Here is a 12,575-nt window from a genome sequence, read left to right on the forward strand (position 1 = left end):
TGGATGCCTACCCGCACTTGGTGCCGTGCTTTCGCGAACACGTCTGTTGTGTTCTCATGTAAAAAATATAATTTTGTCCGAACAGTTTGCCTGGCGCGAAAGGATCTGAATTGCAAAGGAGCAAGCATGAAAAGCTGCGTTGATGTGCTTGCTGCCAGGAGGCTGGCTGCAGCTTCCCTGGTGGTCTAGTGGTTAGGATTCGGCGCTCTCACCGCCGCGGCCCGTGTTCGATTCCCGGTCAGGGAACAGTGCGTTTTGGGGCTGTTTGAATTGACAGCATGCAATGCACCCTTACGGAACAATGCTCCGCCCCTGATTCAACTTTCCACACCGCTGCTCAACATCACTCTTCATACAGCGATACAAAATGCACATTCTTGATTTCTGTAAAATGCGTGCTGTTTCAAAGTCAGCAGGACTTGATTTCTGTCAAATTTAGACTGGCTGACTTTAAATGTTGCCAACATTTAACTGCAGCTCACAGTGTCAGGGCAGTCACGGTTTTTATCAGTCTTCCGTATATCTCCTTGCCCACTGCATCTCCCGAACAAACTTAGCTTATCACAGGCACGGCTATCGATTATTTTCATTGCCAGTGTGAAAAATGCAAATTTTGAAACTTACCAACGTGTGCAAGCCTGGAATCAGAGAGTCCGTGGCCCCTGATAACTTGAGCATTAAGATGATCATTAGCCCTTCCTGTATTGCTCAGTAGCCCACTGTGCGAGGAACTAAGAACCACGGGCATTTTCACTTCTGTGTGGGGCTCAGCACCATACCTGCAGCTGAAGATTGAACTTGATTTGGCTCGTGATCAGTGCGGCTCAGTGAGACTTCGGCCCGTCTCTCCCTTCGCAACCCATCAGTGTGGAGAAAAGAACAGGGAATTTTACACATGTGTTGTGCTCTGTAACTTTATTTGAACATGTCATTGCATTTCACGCTGTGTCCAACACGGTGAGGTCCCCCGTGCTGTGTCAGCTTTGTATCTTTATCAACACTGCAGCTTTACATTAACAGAACCTGAGCTCCGAGATCTGGTCGGGTCACATTGCCCGAAGTGAGGAATGAGCGAGAGGGGCAATTCCACCCGGGGATAGAAAATCCTCCAAAAGAACGACAGAATACTGCGTTTGACGTGAAGCCGAAATAGCTCAGTTGGGAGAGCGTTAGACTGAAGATCTAAAGGTCCCTGGTTCGATCCCGGGTTTCGGCAGGTTTTAGTTACTTTCTGTCTCCTTCACTACAAAAGGTACGAATCAAGAGAAATTTTACGCTCCTGATGACGCGTTTCCCAAACGAATGGGAGTGAAACCACGTCGGACATGCTGGATCCGGCTCCAACCGTCCGCTGCAGGTTCGAATTCAGTCGGGGTCCCGCCGTCTGCTTTTATACCGGGACAGTGTTTGTGGGAGGGGCTGTGGTGCGACAAAAAATTTTAGAATGAGGTTTGTTAGACCAGTCTTTCTGTTACTTTGGATTTACACTCTGCCCAGTTGTATATACGAACAGTTAACAATGTTTAAGCGATGTGGTGTCTTCAATGTTTGTGCAGTAACTCGGTCACCCAGTGTGAGCCTGAAAGACAATTTCCCAGCCTAGGTTCGAGCCTGGCCAACGGGAGCATTGTGGCCGGTTAGCTCAGTTGGTGAGAGCGTGGTGCTAATAACGCCAAGGTCGCGGGTTCGATCCCCGTACGGGCCATCAGGATGTTTTCATAATTTTACGCTTTTCCCGCACATTTCCAATACAAACTTTATAAGGAAGCCAATGCACACAGACTCTCACGGGGGATATATTTGGATTAACATCCTTTGCCACCGGGGCTGAGAGACACATCTTTCTGTTCTTTTGTCTTTCTGGGTTTGCTGTTGAAAGTTGAACAGGCGGCATGTTGCCGATAAGTGTCACAGGCAGGTAATACACAGACAGAGCGGCTCTGACCCCGCGAGATGGGTAAAAGGCTTCAGTTCAGGACAAATGCATCAATGAATTGTTCGCCCAGCACCGAGAGAGACAACATCCAGGGAAAAACACAGGAGGAAATCGATTTCAAGTGGATGCCTACCCGCACTTGGTGCCGTGCTTTCGCGAACACGTCTGTTGTGTTCTCATGTAAAAAATATAATTTTGTCCGAACAGTTTGCCTGGCGCGAAAGGATCTGAATTGCAAAGGAGCAAGCATGAAAAGCTGCGTTGATGTGCTTGCTGCCAGGAGGCTGGCTGCAGCTTCCCTGGTGGTCTAGTGGTTAGGATTCGGCGCTCTCACCGCCGCGGCCCGGGTTCGATTCCCGGTCAGGGAACAGTGCGTTTTGGGGCTGTTTGAATTGCCACCATGCAATGCACCCTTACGGAACAATGCTCCGCCCCTGATTCAACTTTCCACACCGCTGCTCAACATCACTCTTCATACAGCGATACAAAATGCACATTCTTGATTTCTGTAAAATGCGTGCTGTTTCAAAGTCAGCAGGACTTGATTTCTGTCAAATTTAGACTGGCTGACTTTAAATGTTGCCAACATTTAACTGCAGCTCACAGTGTCAGGGCAGTCACGGTTTTTATCAGTCTTCCGTATATCTCCTTGCCCACTGCATCTCCCGAACAAACTTAGCTTATCACAGGCACGGCTATCGATTATTTTCATTGCCAGTGTGAAAAATGCAAATTTTGAAACTTACCAACGTGTGCAAGCCTGGAATCAGAGAGTCCGTGGCCCCTGATAACTTGAGCATTAAGATGATCATTAGCCCTTCCTGTATTGCTCAGTAGCCCACTGTGCGAGGAACTAAGAACCACGGGCATTTTCACTTCTGTGTGGGGCTCAGCACCATACCTGCAGCTGAAGATTGAACTTGATTTGGCTCGTGATCAGTGCGGCTCAGTGAGACTTCGGCCCGTCTCTCCCTTCGCAACCCATCAGTGTGGAGAAAAGAACAGGGAATTTTACACATGTGTTGTGCTCTGTAACTTTATTTGAACATGTCATTGCATTTCACGCTGTGTCCAACACGGTGAGGTCCCCCGTGCTGTGTCAGCTTTGTATCTTTATCAACACTGCAGCTTTACATTAACAGAACCTGAGCTCCGAGATCTGGTCGGGTCACATTGCCCGAAGTGAGGAATGAGCGAGAGGGGCAATTCCACCCGGGGATAGAAAATCCTCCAAAAGAACGACAGAATACTGCGTTTGACGTGAAGCCGAAATAGCTCAGTTGGGAGAGCGTTAGACTGAAGATCTAAAGGTCCCTGGTTCGATCCCGGGTTTCGGCAGGTTTTAGTTACTTTCTGTCTCCTTCACTACAAAAGGTACGAATCAAGAGAAATTTTACGCTCCTGATGACGCGTTTCCCAAACGAATGGGAGTGAAACCACGTCGGACATGCTGGATCCGGCTCCAACCGTCCGCTGCAGGTTCGAATTCAGTCGGGGTCCCGCCGTCTGCTTTTATACCGGGACAGTGTTTGTGGGAGGGGCTGTGGTGCGACAAAAAATTTTAGAATGAGGTTTGTTAGACCAGTCTTTCTGTTACTTTGGATTTACACTCTGCCCAGTTGTATATACGAACAGTTAACAATGTTTAAGCGATGTGGTGTGTTCAATGTTTGTGCAGTAACTCGGTCACCCAGTGTGAGCCTGAAAGACAATTTTCCAGCCTAGGTTCGAGCCTGGCCAACGGGAGCATTGTGGCCGGTTAGCTCAGTTGGTGAGAGCGTGGTGCTAATAACGCCAAGGTCGCGGGTTCGATCCCCGTACGGGCCATCAGGATGTTTTCATAATTTTACGCTTTTCCCGCACATTTCCAATACAAACTTTATAAGGAAGCCAATGCACACAGACTCTCACGGGGGATATATTTGGATTAACATCCTTTGCCACCGGGGCTGAGAGACACATCTTTCTGTTCTTTTGTCTTTCTGGGTTTGCTGTTGAAAGTTGAACAGGCGGCATGTTGCCGATAAGTGTCACAGGCAGGTAATACACAGACAGAGCGGCTCTGACCCCGCGAGATGGGTAAAAGGCTTCAGTTCAGGACAAATGCATCAATGAATTGTTCGCCCAGCACCGAGAGAGACAACATCCAGAGAAAAACACAGGAGGAAATCGATTTCAAGTGGATGCCTACCCGCACTTGGTGCCGTGCTTTCGCGAACACGTCTGTTGTGTTCTCATGTAAAAAATATAATTTTGTCCGAACAGTTTGCCTGGCGCGAAAGGATCTGAATTGCAAAGGAGCAAGCATGAAAAGCTGCGTTGATGTGCTTGCTGCCAGGAGGCTGGCTGCAGCTTCCCTGGTGGTCTAGTGGTTAGGATTCGGCGCTCTCACCGCCGCGGCCCGGGTTCGATTCCCGGTCAGGGAACAGTGCGTTTTGGGGCTGTTTGAATTGCCACCATGCAATGCACCCTTACGGAACAATGCTCCGCCCCTGATTCAACTTTCCACACCGCTGCTCAACATCACTCTTCATACAGCGATACAAAATGCACATTCTTGATTTCTGTAAAATGCGTGCTGTTTCAAAGTCAGCAGGACTTGATTTCTGTCAAATTTAGACTGGCTGACTTTAAATGTTGCCAACATTTAACTGCAGCTCACAGTGTCAGGGCAGTCACGGTTTTTATCAGTCTTCCGTATATCTCCTTGCCCACTGCATCTCCCGAACAAACTTAGCTTATCACAGGCACGGCTATCGATTATTTTCATTGCCAGTGTGAAAAATGCAAATTTTGAAACTTACCAACGTGTGCAAGCCTGGAATCAGAGAGTCCGTGGCCCCTGATAACTTGAGCATTAAGATGATCATTAGCCCTTCCTGTATTGCTCAGTAGCCCACTGTGCGAGGAACTAAGAACCACGGGCATTTTCACTTCTGTGTGGGGCTCAGCACCATACCTGCAGCTGAAGATTGAACTTGATTTGGCTCGTGATCAGTGCTGCTCAGTGAGACTTCGGCCCGTCTCTCCCTTCGCAACCCATCAGTGTGGAGAAAAGAACAGGGAATTTTACACATGTGTTGTGCTCTGTAACTTTATTTGAACATGTCATTGCATTTCACGCTGTGTCCAACACGGTGAGGTCCCCCGTGCTGTGTCAGCTTTGTATCTTTATCAACACTGCAGCTTTACATTAACAGAACCTGAGCTCCGAGATCTGGTCGGGTCACATTGCCCGAAGTGAGGAATGAGCGAGAGGGGCAATTCCACCCGGGGATAGAAAATCCTCCAAAAGAACGACAGAATACTGCGTTTGACGTGAAGCCGAAATAGCTCAGTTGGGAGAGCGTTAGACTGATAGATCTAAAGGTCCCTGGTTCGATCCCGGGTTTCGGCAGGTTTTAGTTACTTTCTGTCTCCTTCACTACAAAAAGTACGAATCAAGAGAAATTTTACGCTCCTGATGACGCGTTTCCCAAACGAATGGGAGTGACACCACGTCGGACATGCTGGATCCGGCTCCAACCGTCCGCTGCAGGTTCGAATTCAGTCGGGGTCCCGCCGTCTGCTTTTATACCGGGACAGTGTTTGTGGGAGGGGCTGTGGTGCGACAAAATTTTTTAGAATGAGGTTTGTTAGACCAGTCTTTCTGTTACTTTGGATTTACACTCTGCCCAGTTGTATATACGAACAGTTAACAATGTTTAAGCGATGTGGTGTGTTCAATGTTTGTGCAGTAACTCGGTCACCCAGTGTGAGCCTGAAAGACAATTTTCCAGCCTAGGTTCGAGCCTGGCCAACGGGAGCATTGTGGCCGGTTAGCTCAGTTGGTGAGAGCGTGGTGCTAATAACGCCAAGGTCGCGGGTTCGATCCCCGTACGGGCCATCAGGATGTTTTCATAATTTTACGCTTTTCCCGCACATTTCCAATACAAACTTTATAAGGAAGCCAATGCACACAGACTCTCACGGGGGATATATTTGGATTAACATCCTTTGCCACCGGGGCTGAGAGACACATCTTTCTGTTCTTTTGTCTTTCTGGGTTTGCTGTTGAAAGTTGAACAGGCGGCATGTTGCCGATAAGTGTCACAGGCAGGTAATACACAGACAGAGCGGCTCTGACCCCGCGAGATGGGTAAAAGGCTTCAGTTCAGGACAAATGCATCAATGAATTGTTCGCCCAGCACCGAGAGAGACAACATCCAGAGAAAAACACAGGAGGAAATCGATTTCAAGTGGATGCCTACCCGCACTTGGTGCCGTGCTTTCGCGAACACGTCTGTTGTGTTCTCATGTAAAAAATATAATTTTGTCCGAACAGTTTGCCTGGCGCGAAAGGATCTGAATTGCAAAGGAGCAAGCATGAAAAGCTGCGTTGATGTGCTTGCTGCCAGGAGGCTGGCTGCAGCTTCCCTGGTGGTCTAGTGGTTAGGATTCGGCGCTCTCACCGCCGCGGCCCGGGTTCGATTCCCGGTCAGGGAACAGTGCGTTTTGGGGCTGTTTGAATTGCCACCATGCAATGCACCCTTACGGAACAATGCTCCGCCCCTGATTCAACTTTCCACACCGCTGCTCAACATCACTCTTCATACAGCGATACAAAATGCACATTCTTGATTTCTGTAAAATGCGTGCTGTTTCAAAGTCAGCAGGACTTGATTTCTGTCAAATTTAGACTGGCTGACTTTAAATGTTGCCAACATTTAACTGCAGCTCACAGTGTCAGGGCAGTCACGGTTTTTATCAGTCTTCCGTATATCTCCTTGCCCACTGCATCTCCCGAACAAACTTAGCTTATCACAGGCACGGCTATCGATTATTTTCATTGCCAGTGTGAAAAATGCAAATTTTGAAACTTACCAACGTGTGCAAGCCTGGAATCAGAGAGTCCGTGGCCCCTGATAACTTGAGCATTAAGATGATGATTAGCCCTTCCTGTATTGCTCAGTAGCCCACTGTGCGAGGAACTAAGAACCACGGGCATTTTCACTTCTGTGTGGGGCTCAGCACCATACCTGCAGCTGAAGATTGAACTTGATTTGGCTCGTGATCAGTGCGGCTCAGTGAGACTTCGGCCCGTCTCTCCCTTCGCAACCCATCAGTGTGGAGAAAAGAACAGGGAATTTTACACATGTGTTGTGCTCTGTAACTTTATTTGAACATGTCATTGCATTTCACGCTGTGTCCAACACGGTGAGGTCCCCCGTGCTGTGTCAGCTTTGTATCTTTATCAACACTGCAGCTTTACATTAACAGAACCTGAGCTCCGAGATCTGGTCGGGTCACATTGCCCGAAGTGAGGAATGAGCGAGAGGGGCAATTCCACCCGGGGATAGAAAATCCTCCAAAAGAACGACAGAATACTGCGTTTGACGTGAAGCCGAAATAGCTCAGTTGGGAGAGCGTTAGACTGAAGATCTAAAGGTCCCTGGTTCGATCCCGGGTTTCGGCAGGTTTTAGTTACTTTCTGTCTCCTTCACTACAAAAGGTACGAATCAAGAGAAATTTTACGCTCCTGATGACGCGTTTCCCAAACGAATGGGAGTGAAACCACGTCGGACATGCTGGATCCGGCTCCAACCGTCCGCTGCAGGTTCGAATTCAGTCGGGGTCCCGCCGTCTGCTTTTATACCGGGACAGTGTTTGTGGGAGGGGCTGTGGTGCGACAAAAAATTTTAGAATGAGGTTTGTTAGACCAGTCTTTCTGTTACTTTGGATTTACACTCTGCCCAGTTGTATATACGAACAGTTAACAATGTTTAAGCGATGTGGTGTGTTCAATGTTTGTGCAGTAACTCGGTCACCCAGTGTGAGCCTGAAAGACAATTTTCCAGCCTAGGTTCGAGCCTGGCCAACGGGAGCATTGTGGCCGGTTAGCTCAGTTGGTGAGAGCGTGGTGCTAATAACGCCAAGGTCGCGGGTTCGATCCCCGTACGGGCCATCAGGATGTTTTCATAATTTTACGCTTTTCCCGCACATTTCCAATACAAACTTTATAAGGAAGCCAATGCACACAGACTCTCACGGGGGATATATTTGGATTAACATCCTTTGCCACCGGGGCTGAGAGACACATCTTTCTGTTCTTTTGTCTTTCTGGGTTTGCTGTTGAAAGTTGAACAGGCGGCATGTTGCCGATAAGTGTCACAGGCAGTTAATACACAGACAGAGCGGCTCTGACCCCGCGAGATGGGTAAAAGGCTTCAGTTCAGGACAAATGCATCAATGAATTGTTCGCCCAGCACCGAGAGAGACAACATCCAGAGAAAAACACAGGAGGAAATCGATTTCAAGTGGATGCCTACCCGCACTTGGTGCCGTGCTTTCGCGAACACGTCTGTTGTGTTCTCATGTAAAAAATATAATTTTGTCCGAACAGTTTGCCTGGCGCGAAAGGATCTGAATTGCAAAGGAGCAAGCATGAAAAGCTGCGTTGATGTGCTTGCTGCCAGGAGGCTGGCTGCAGCTTCCCTGGTGGTCTAGTGGTTAGGATTCGGCGCTCTCACCGCCGCGGCCCGGGTTCGATTCCCGGTCAGGGAACAGTGCGTTTTGGGGCTGTTTGAATTGCCACCATGCAATGCACCCTTACGGAACAATGCTCCGCCCCTGATTCAACTTTCCACACCGCTGCTCAACATCACTCTTCATACAGCGATACAAAATGCACATTCTTGATTTCTGTAAAATGCGTGCTGTTTCAAAGTCAGCAGGACTTGATTTCTGTCAAATTTAGACTGGCTGACTTTAAATGTTGCCAACATTTAACTGCAGCTCACAGTGTCAGGGCAGTCACGGTTTTTATCAGTCTTCCGTATATCTCCTTGCCCACTGCATCTCCCGAACAAACTTAGCTTATCACAGGCACGGCTATCGATTATTTTCATTGCCAGTGTGAAAAATGCAAATTTTGAAACTTACCAACGTGTGCAAGCCTGGAATCAGAGAGTCCGTGGCCCCTGATAACTTGAGCATTAAGATGATGATTAGCCCTTCCTGTATTGCTCAGTAGCCCACTGTGCGAGGAACTAAGAACCACGGGCATTTTCACTTCTGTGTGGGGCTCAGCACCATACCTGCAGCTGAAGATTGAACTTGATTTGGCTCGTGATCAGTGCGGCTCAGTGAGACTTCGGCCCGTCTCTCCCTTCGCAACCCATCAGTGTGGAGAAAAGAACAGGGAATTTTACACATGTGTTGTGCTCTGTAACTTTATTTGAACATGTCATTGCATTTCACGCTGTGTCCAACACGGTGAGGTCCCCCGTGCTGTGTCAGCTTTGTATCTTTATCAACACTGCAGCTTTACATTAACAGAACCTGAGCTCCGAGATCTGGTCGGGTCACATTGCCCGAAGTGAGGAATGAGCGAGAGGGGCAATTCCACCCGGGGATAGAAAATCCTCCAAAAGAACGACAGAATACTGCGTTTGACGTGAAGCCGAAATAGCTCAGTTGGGAGAGCGTTAGACTGAAGATCTAAAGGTCCCTGGTTCGATCCCGGGTTTCGGCAGGTTTTAGTTACTTTCTGTCTCCTTCACTACAAAAGGTACGAATCAAGAGAAATTTTACGCTCCTGATGACGCGTTTCCCAAACGAATGGGAGTGAAACCACGTCGGACATGCTGGATCCGGCTCCAACCGTCCGCTGCAGGTTCGAATTCAGTCGGGGTCCCGCCGTCTGCTTTTATACCGGGACAGTGTTTGTGGGAGGGGCTGTGGTGCGACAAAAAATTTTAGAATGAGGTTTGTTAGACCAGTCTTTCTGTTACTTTGGATTTACACTCTGCCCAGTTGTATATACGAACAGTTAACAATGTTTAAGCGATGTGGTGTGTTCAATGTTTGTGCAGTAACTCGGTCACCCAGTGTGAGCCTGAAAGACAATTTTCCAGCCTAGGTTCGAGCCTGGCCAACGGGAGCATTGTGGCCGGTTAGCTCAGTTGGTGAGAGCGTGGTGCTAATAACGCCAAGGTCGCGGGTTCGATCCCCGTACGGGCCATCAGGATGTTTTCATAATTTTACGCTTTTCCCGCACATTTCCAATACAAACTTTATAAGGAAGCCAATGCACACAGACTCTCACGGGGGATATATTTGGATTAACATCCTTTGCCACCGGGGCTGAGAGACACATCTTTCTGTTCTTTTGTCTTTCTGGGTTTGCTGTTGAAAGTTGAACAGGCGGCATGTTGCCGATAAGTGTCACAGGCAGTTAATACACAGACAGAGCGGCTCTGACCCCGCGAGATGGGTAAAAGGCTTCAGTTCAGGACAAATGCATCAATGAATTGTTCGCCCAGCACCGAGAGAGACAACATCCAGAGAAAAACACAGGAGGAAATCGATTTCAAGTGGATGCCTACCCGCACTTGGTGCCGTGCTTTCGCGAACACGTCTGTTGTGTTCTCATGTAAAAAATATAATTTTGTCCGAACAGTTTGCCTGGCGCGAAAGGATCTGAATTGCAAAGGAGCAAGCATGAAAAGCTGCGTTGATGTGCTTGCTGCCAGGAGGCTGGCTGCAGCTTCCCTGGTGGTCTAGTGGTTAGGATTCGGCGCTCTCACCGCCGCGGCCCGGGTTCGATTCCCGGTCAGGGAACAGTGCGTTTTGGGGCTGTTTGAATTGCCACCATGCAATGCACCCTTACGGAACAATGCTCCGCCCCTGATTCAACTTTCCACACCGCTGCTCAACATCACTCTTCATACAGCGATACAAAATGCACATTCTTGATTTCTGTAAAATGCGTGCTGTTTCAAAGTCAGCAGGACTTGATTTCTGTCAAATTTAGACTGGCTGACTTTAAATGTTGCCAACATTTAACTGCAGCTCACAGTGTCAGGGCAGTCACGGTTTTTATCAGTCTTCCGTATATCTCCTTGCCCACTGCATCTCCCGAACAAACTTAGCTTATCACAGGCACGGCTATCGATTATTTTCATTGCCAGTGTGAAAAATGCAAATTTTGAAACTTACCAACGTGTGCAAGCCTGGAATCAGAGAGTCCGTGGCCCCTGATAACTTGAGCATTAAGATGATGATTAGCCCTTCCTGTATTGCTCAGTAGCCCACTGTGCGAGGAACTAAGAACCACGGGCATTTTCACTTCTGTGTGGGGCTCAGCACCATACCTGCAGCTGAAGATTGAACTTGATTTGGCTCGTGATCAGTGCGGCTCAGTGAGACTTCGGCCCGTCTCTCCCTTCGCAACCCATCAGTGTGGAGAAAAGAACAGGGAATTTTACACATGTGTTGTGCTCTGTAACTTTATTTGAACATGTCATTGCATTTCACGCTGTGTCCAACACGGTGAGGTCCCCCGTGCTGTGTCAGCTTTGTATCTTTATCAACACTGCAGCTTTACATTAACAGAACCTGAGCTCCGAGATCTGGTCGGGTCACATTGCCCGAAGTGAGGAATGAGCGAGAGGGGCAATTCCACCCGGGGATAGAAAATCCTCCAAAAGAACGACAGAATACTGCGTTTGACGTGAAGCCGAAATAGCTCAGTTGGGAGAGCGTTAGACTGAAGATCTAAAGGTCCCTGGTTCGATCCCGGGTTTCGGCAGGTTTTAGTTACTTTCTGTCTCCTTCACTACAAAAGGTACGAATCAAGAGAAATTTTACGCTCCTGATGACGCGTTTCCCAAACGAATGGGAGTGAAACCACGTCGGACATGCTGGATCCGGCTCCAACCGTCCGCTGCAGGTTCGAATTCAGTCGGGGTCCCGCCGTCTGCTTTTATACCGGGACAGTGTTTGTGGGAGGGGCTGTGGTGCGACAAAAAATTTTAGAATGAGGTTTGTTAGACCAGTCTTTCTGTTACTTTGGATTTACACTCTGCCCAGTTGTATATACGAACAGTTAACAATGTTTAAGCGATGTGGTGTGTTCAATGTTTGTGCAGTAACTCGGTCACCCAGTGTGAGCCTGAAAGACAATTTTCCAGCCTAGGTTCGAGCCTGGCCAACGGGAGCATTGTGGCCGGTTAGCTCAGTTGGTGAGAGCGTGGTGCTAATAACGCCAAGGTCGCGGGTTCGATCCCCGTACGGGCCATCAGGATGTTTTCATAATTTTACGCTTTTCCCGCACATTTCCAATACAAACTTTATAAGGAAGCCAATGCACACAGACTCTCACGGGGGATATATTTGGATTAACATCCTTTGCCACCGGGGCTGAGAGACACATCTTTCTGTTCTTTTGTCTTTCTGGGTTTGCTGTTGAAAGTTGAACAGGCGGCATGTTGCCGATAAGTGTCACAGGCAGTTAATACACAGACAGAGCGGCTCTGACCCCGCGAGATGGGTAAAAGGCTTCAGTTCAGGACAAATGCATCAATGAATTGTTCGCCCAGCACCGAGAGAGACAACATCCAGAGAAAAACACAGGAGGAAATCGATTTCAAGTGGATGCCTACCCGCACTTGGTGCCGTGCTTTCGCGAACACGTCTGTTGTGTTCTCATGTAAAAAATATAATTTTGTCCGAACAGTTTGCCTGGCGCGAAAGGATCTGAATTGCAAAGGAGCAAGCATGAAAAGCTGCGTTGATGTGCTTGCTGCCAGGAGGCTGGCTGCAGCTTCCCTGGTGGTCTAGTGGTTAGGATTCGGCGCTCTCACCGCCGCGGCCCGGG

At 48.5% G+C, this 12,575-nt stretch overlaps 17 non-coding genes across 17 annotated transcripts; all 17 read left to right on the plus strand.

Annotated features, from left to right (window-relative positions):
• Positions 1 to 1,143: 1,143 nt before the first annotated feature.
• Positions 1,144 to 1,216, plus strand: trnaf-gaa (transfer RNA phenylalanine (anticodon GAA)). Its single transcript has one exon. It is a non-coding gene; the product is annotated as a tRNA-Phe (tRNA).
• Positions 1,217 to 1,631: 415 nt separating this feature from the next.
• On the plus strand, positions 1,632 to 1,705 carry trnai-aau (transfer RNA isoleucine (anticodon AAU)). Its single transcript has one exon. It is a non-coding gene; the product is annotated as a tRNA-Ile (tRNA).
• A 527-nt stretch (positions 1,706 to 2,232) lies between these two features.
• Positions 2,233 to 2,304, plus strand: trnae-cuc (transfer RNA glutamic acid (anticodon CUC)). The gene has a single exon. It is a non-coding gene; the product is annotated as a tRNA-Glu (tRNA).
• Positions 2,305 to 3,201: 897 nt separating this feature from the next.
• On the plus strand, positions 3,202 to 3,274 carry trnaf-gaa (transfer RNA phenylalanine (anticodon GAA)). The gene has a single exon. It is a non-coding gene; the product is annotated as a tRNA-Phe (tRNA).
• Positions 3,275 to 3,689: 415 nt separating this feature from the next.
• trnai-aau (transfer RNA isoleucine (anticodon AAU)) lies at positions 3,690 to 3,763 on the plus strand. Its single transcript has one exon. It is a non-coding gene; the product is annotated as a tRNA-Ile (tRNA).
• Positions 3,764 to 4,290: 527 nt separating this feature from the next.
• Positions 4,291 to 4,362, plus strand: trnae-cuc (transfer RNA glutamic acid (anticodon CUC)). Its single transcript has one exon. It is a non-coding gene; the product is annotated as a tRNA-Glu (tRNA).
• An 897-nt stretch (positions 4,363 to 5,259) lies between these two features.
• On the plus strand, positions 5,260 to 5,333 carry trnai-gau (transfer RNA isoleucine (anticodon GAU)). Its single transcript has one exon. It is a non-coding gene; the product is annotated as a tRNA-Ile (tRNA).
• Positions 5,334 to 5,748: 415 nt separating this feature from the next.
• On the plus strand, positions 5,749 to 5,822 carry trnai-aau (transfer RNA isoleucine (anticodon AAU)). The gene has a single exon. It is a non-coding gene; the product is annotated as a tRNA-Ile (tRNA).
• A 527-nt stretch (positions 5,823 to 6,349) lies between these two features.
• trnae-cuc (transfer RNA glutamic acid (anticodon CUC)) lies at positions 6,350 to 6,421 on the plus strand. The gene has a single exon. It is a non-coding gene; the product is annotated as a tRNA-Glu (tRNA).
• Positions 6,422 to 7,318: 897 nt separating this feature from the next.
• trnaf-gaa (transfer RNA phenylalanine (anticodon GAA)) lies at positions 7,319 to 7,391 on the plus strand. The gene has a single exon. It is a non-coding gene; the product is annotated as a tRNA-Phe (tRNA).
• Positions 7,392 to 7,806: 415 nt separating this feature from the next.
• On the plus strand, positions 7,807 to 7,880 carry trnai-aau (transfer RNA isoleucine (anticodon AAU)). Its single transcript has one exon. It is a non-coding gene; the product is annotated as a tRNA-Ile (tRNA).
• A 527-nt stretch (positions 7,881 to 8,407) lies between these two features.
• trnae-cuc (transfer RNA glutamic acid (anticodon CUC)) lies at positions 8,408 to 8,479 on the plus strand. The gene has a single exon. It is a non-coding gene; the product is annotated as a tRNA-Glu (tRNA).
• An 897-nt stretch (positions 8,480 to 9,376) lies between these two features.
• Positions 9,377 to 9,449, plus strand: trnaf-gaa (transfer RNA phenylalanine (anticodon GAA)). The gene has a single exon. It is a non-coding gene; the product is annotated as a tRNA-Phe (tRNA).
• A 415-nt stretch (positions 9,450 to 9,864) lies between these two features.
• On the plus strand, positions 9,865 to 9,938 carry trnai-aau (transfer RNA isoleucine (anticodon AAU)). The gene has a single exon. It is a non-coding gene; the product is annotated as a tRNA-Ile (tRNA).
• Positions 9,939 to 10,465: 527 nt separating this feature from the next.
• On the plus strand, positions 10,466 to 10,537 carry trnae-cuc (transfer RNA glutamic acid (anticodon CUC)). Its single transcript has one exon. It is a non-coding gene; the product is annotated as a tRNA-Glu (tRNA).
• Positions 10,538 to 11,434: 897 nt separating this feature from the next.
• On the plus strand, positions 11,435 to 11,507 carry trnaf-gaa (transfer RNA phenylalanine (anticodon GAA)). Its single transcript has one exon. It is a non-coding gene; the product is annotated as a tRNA-Phe (tRNA).
• Positions 11,508 to 11,922: 415 nt separating this feature from the next.
• On the plus strand, positions 11,923 to 11,996 carry trnai-aau (transfer RNA isoleucine (anticodon AAU)). Its single transcript has one exon. It is a non-coding gene; the product is annotated as a tRNA-Ile (tRNA).
• The last annotated feature ends 579 nt before the right edge of the window (positions 11,997 to 12,575 follow it).

The sequence above is a fragment of the Somniosus microcephalus genome, unplaced genomic scaffold (assembly GCF_052327205.1).
Source record: "Somniosus microcephalus isolate GS21.2 unplaced genomic scaffold, FLI_Smic_1.0 unresolved_chr4, whole genome shotgun sequence".
Classification (NCBI taxonomy): domain Eukaryota; kingdom Metazoa; phylum Chordata; class Chondrichthyes; order Squaliformes; family Somniosidae; genus Somniosus; species Somniosus microcephalus.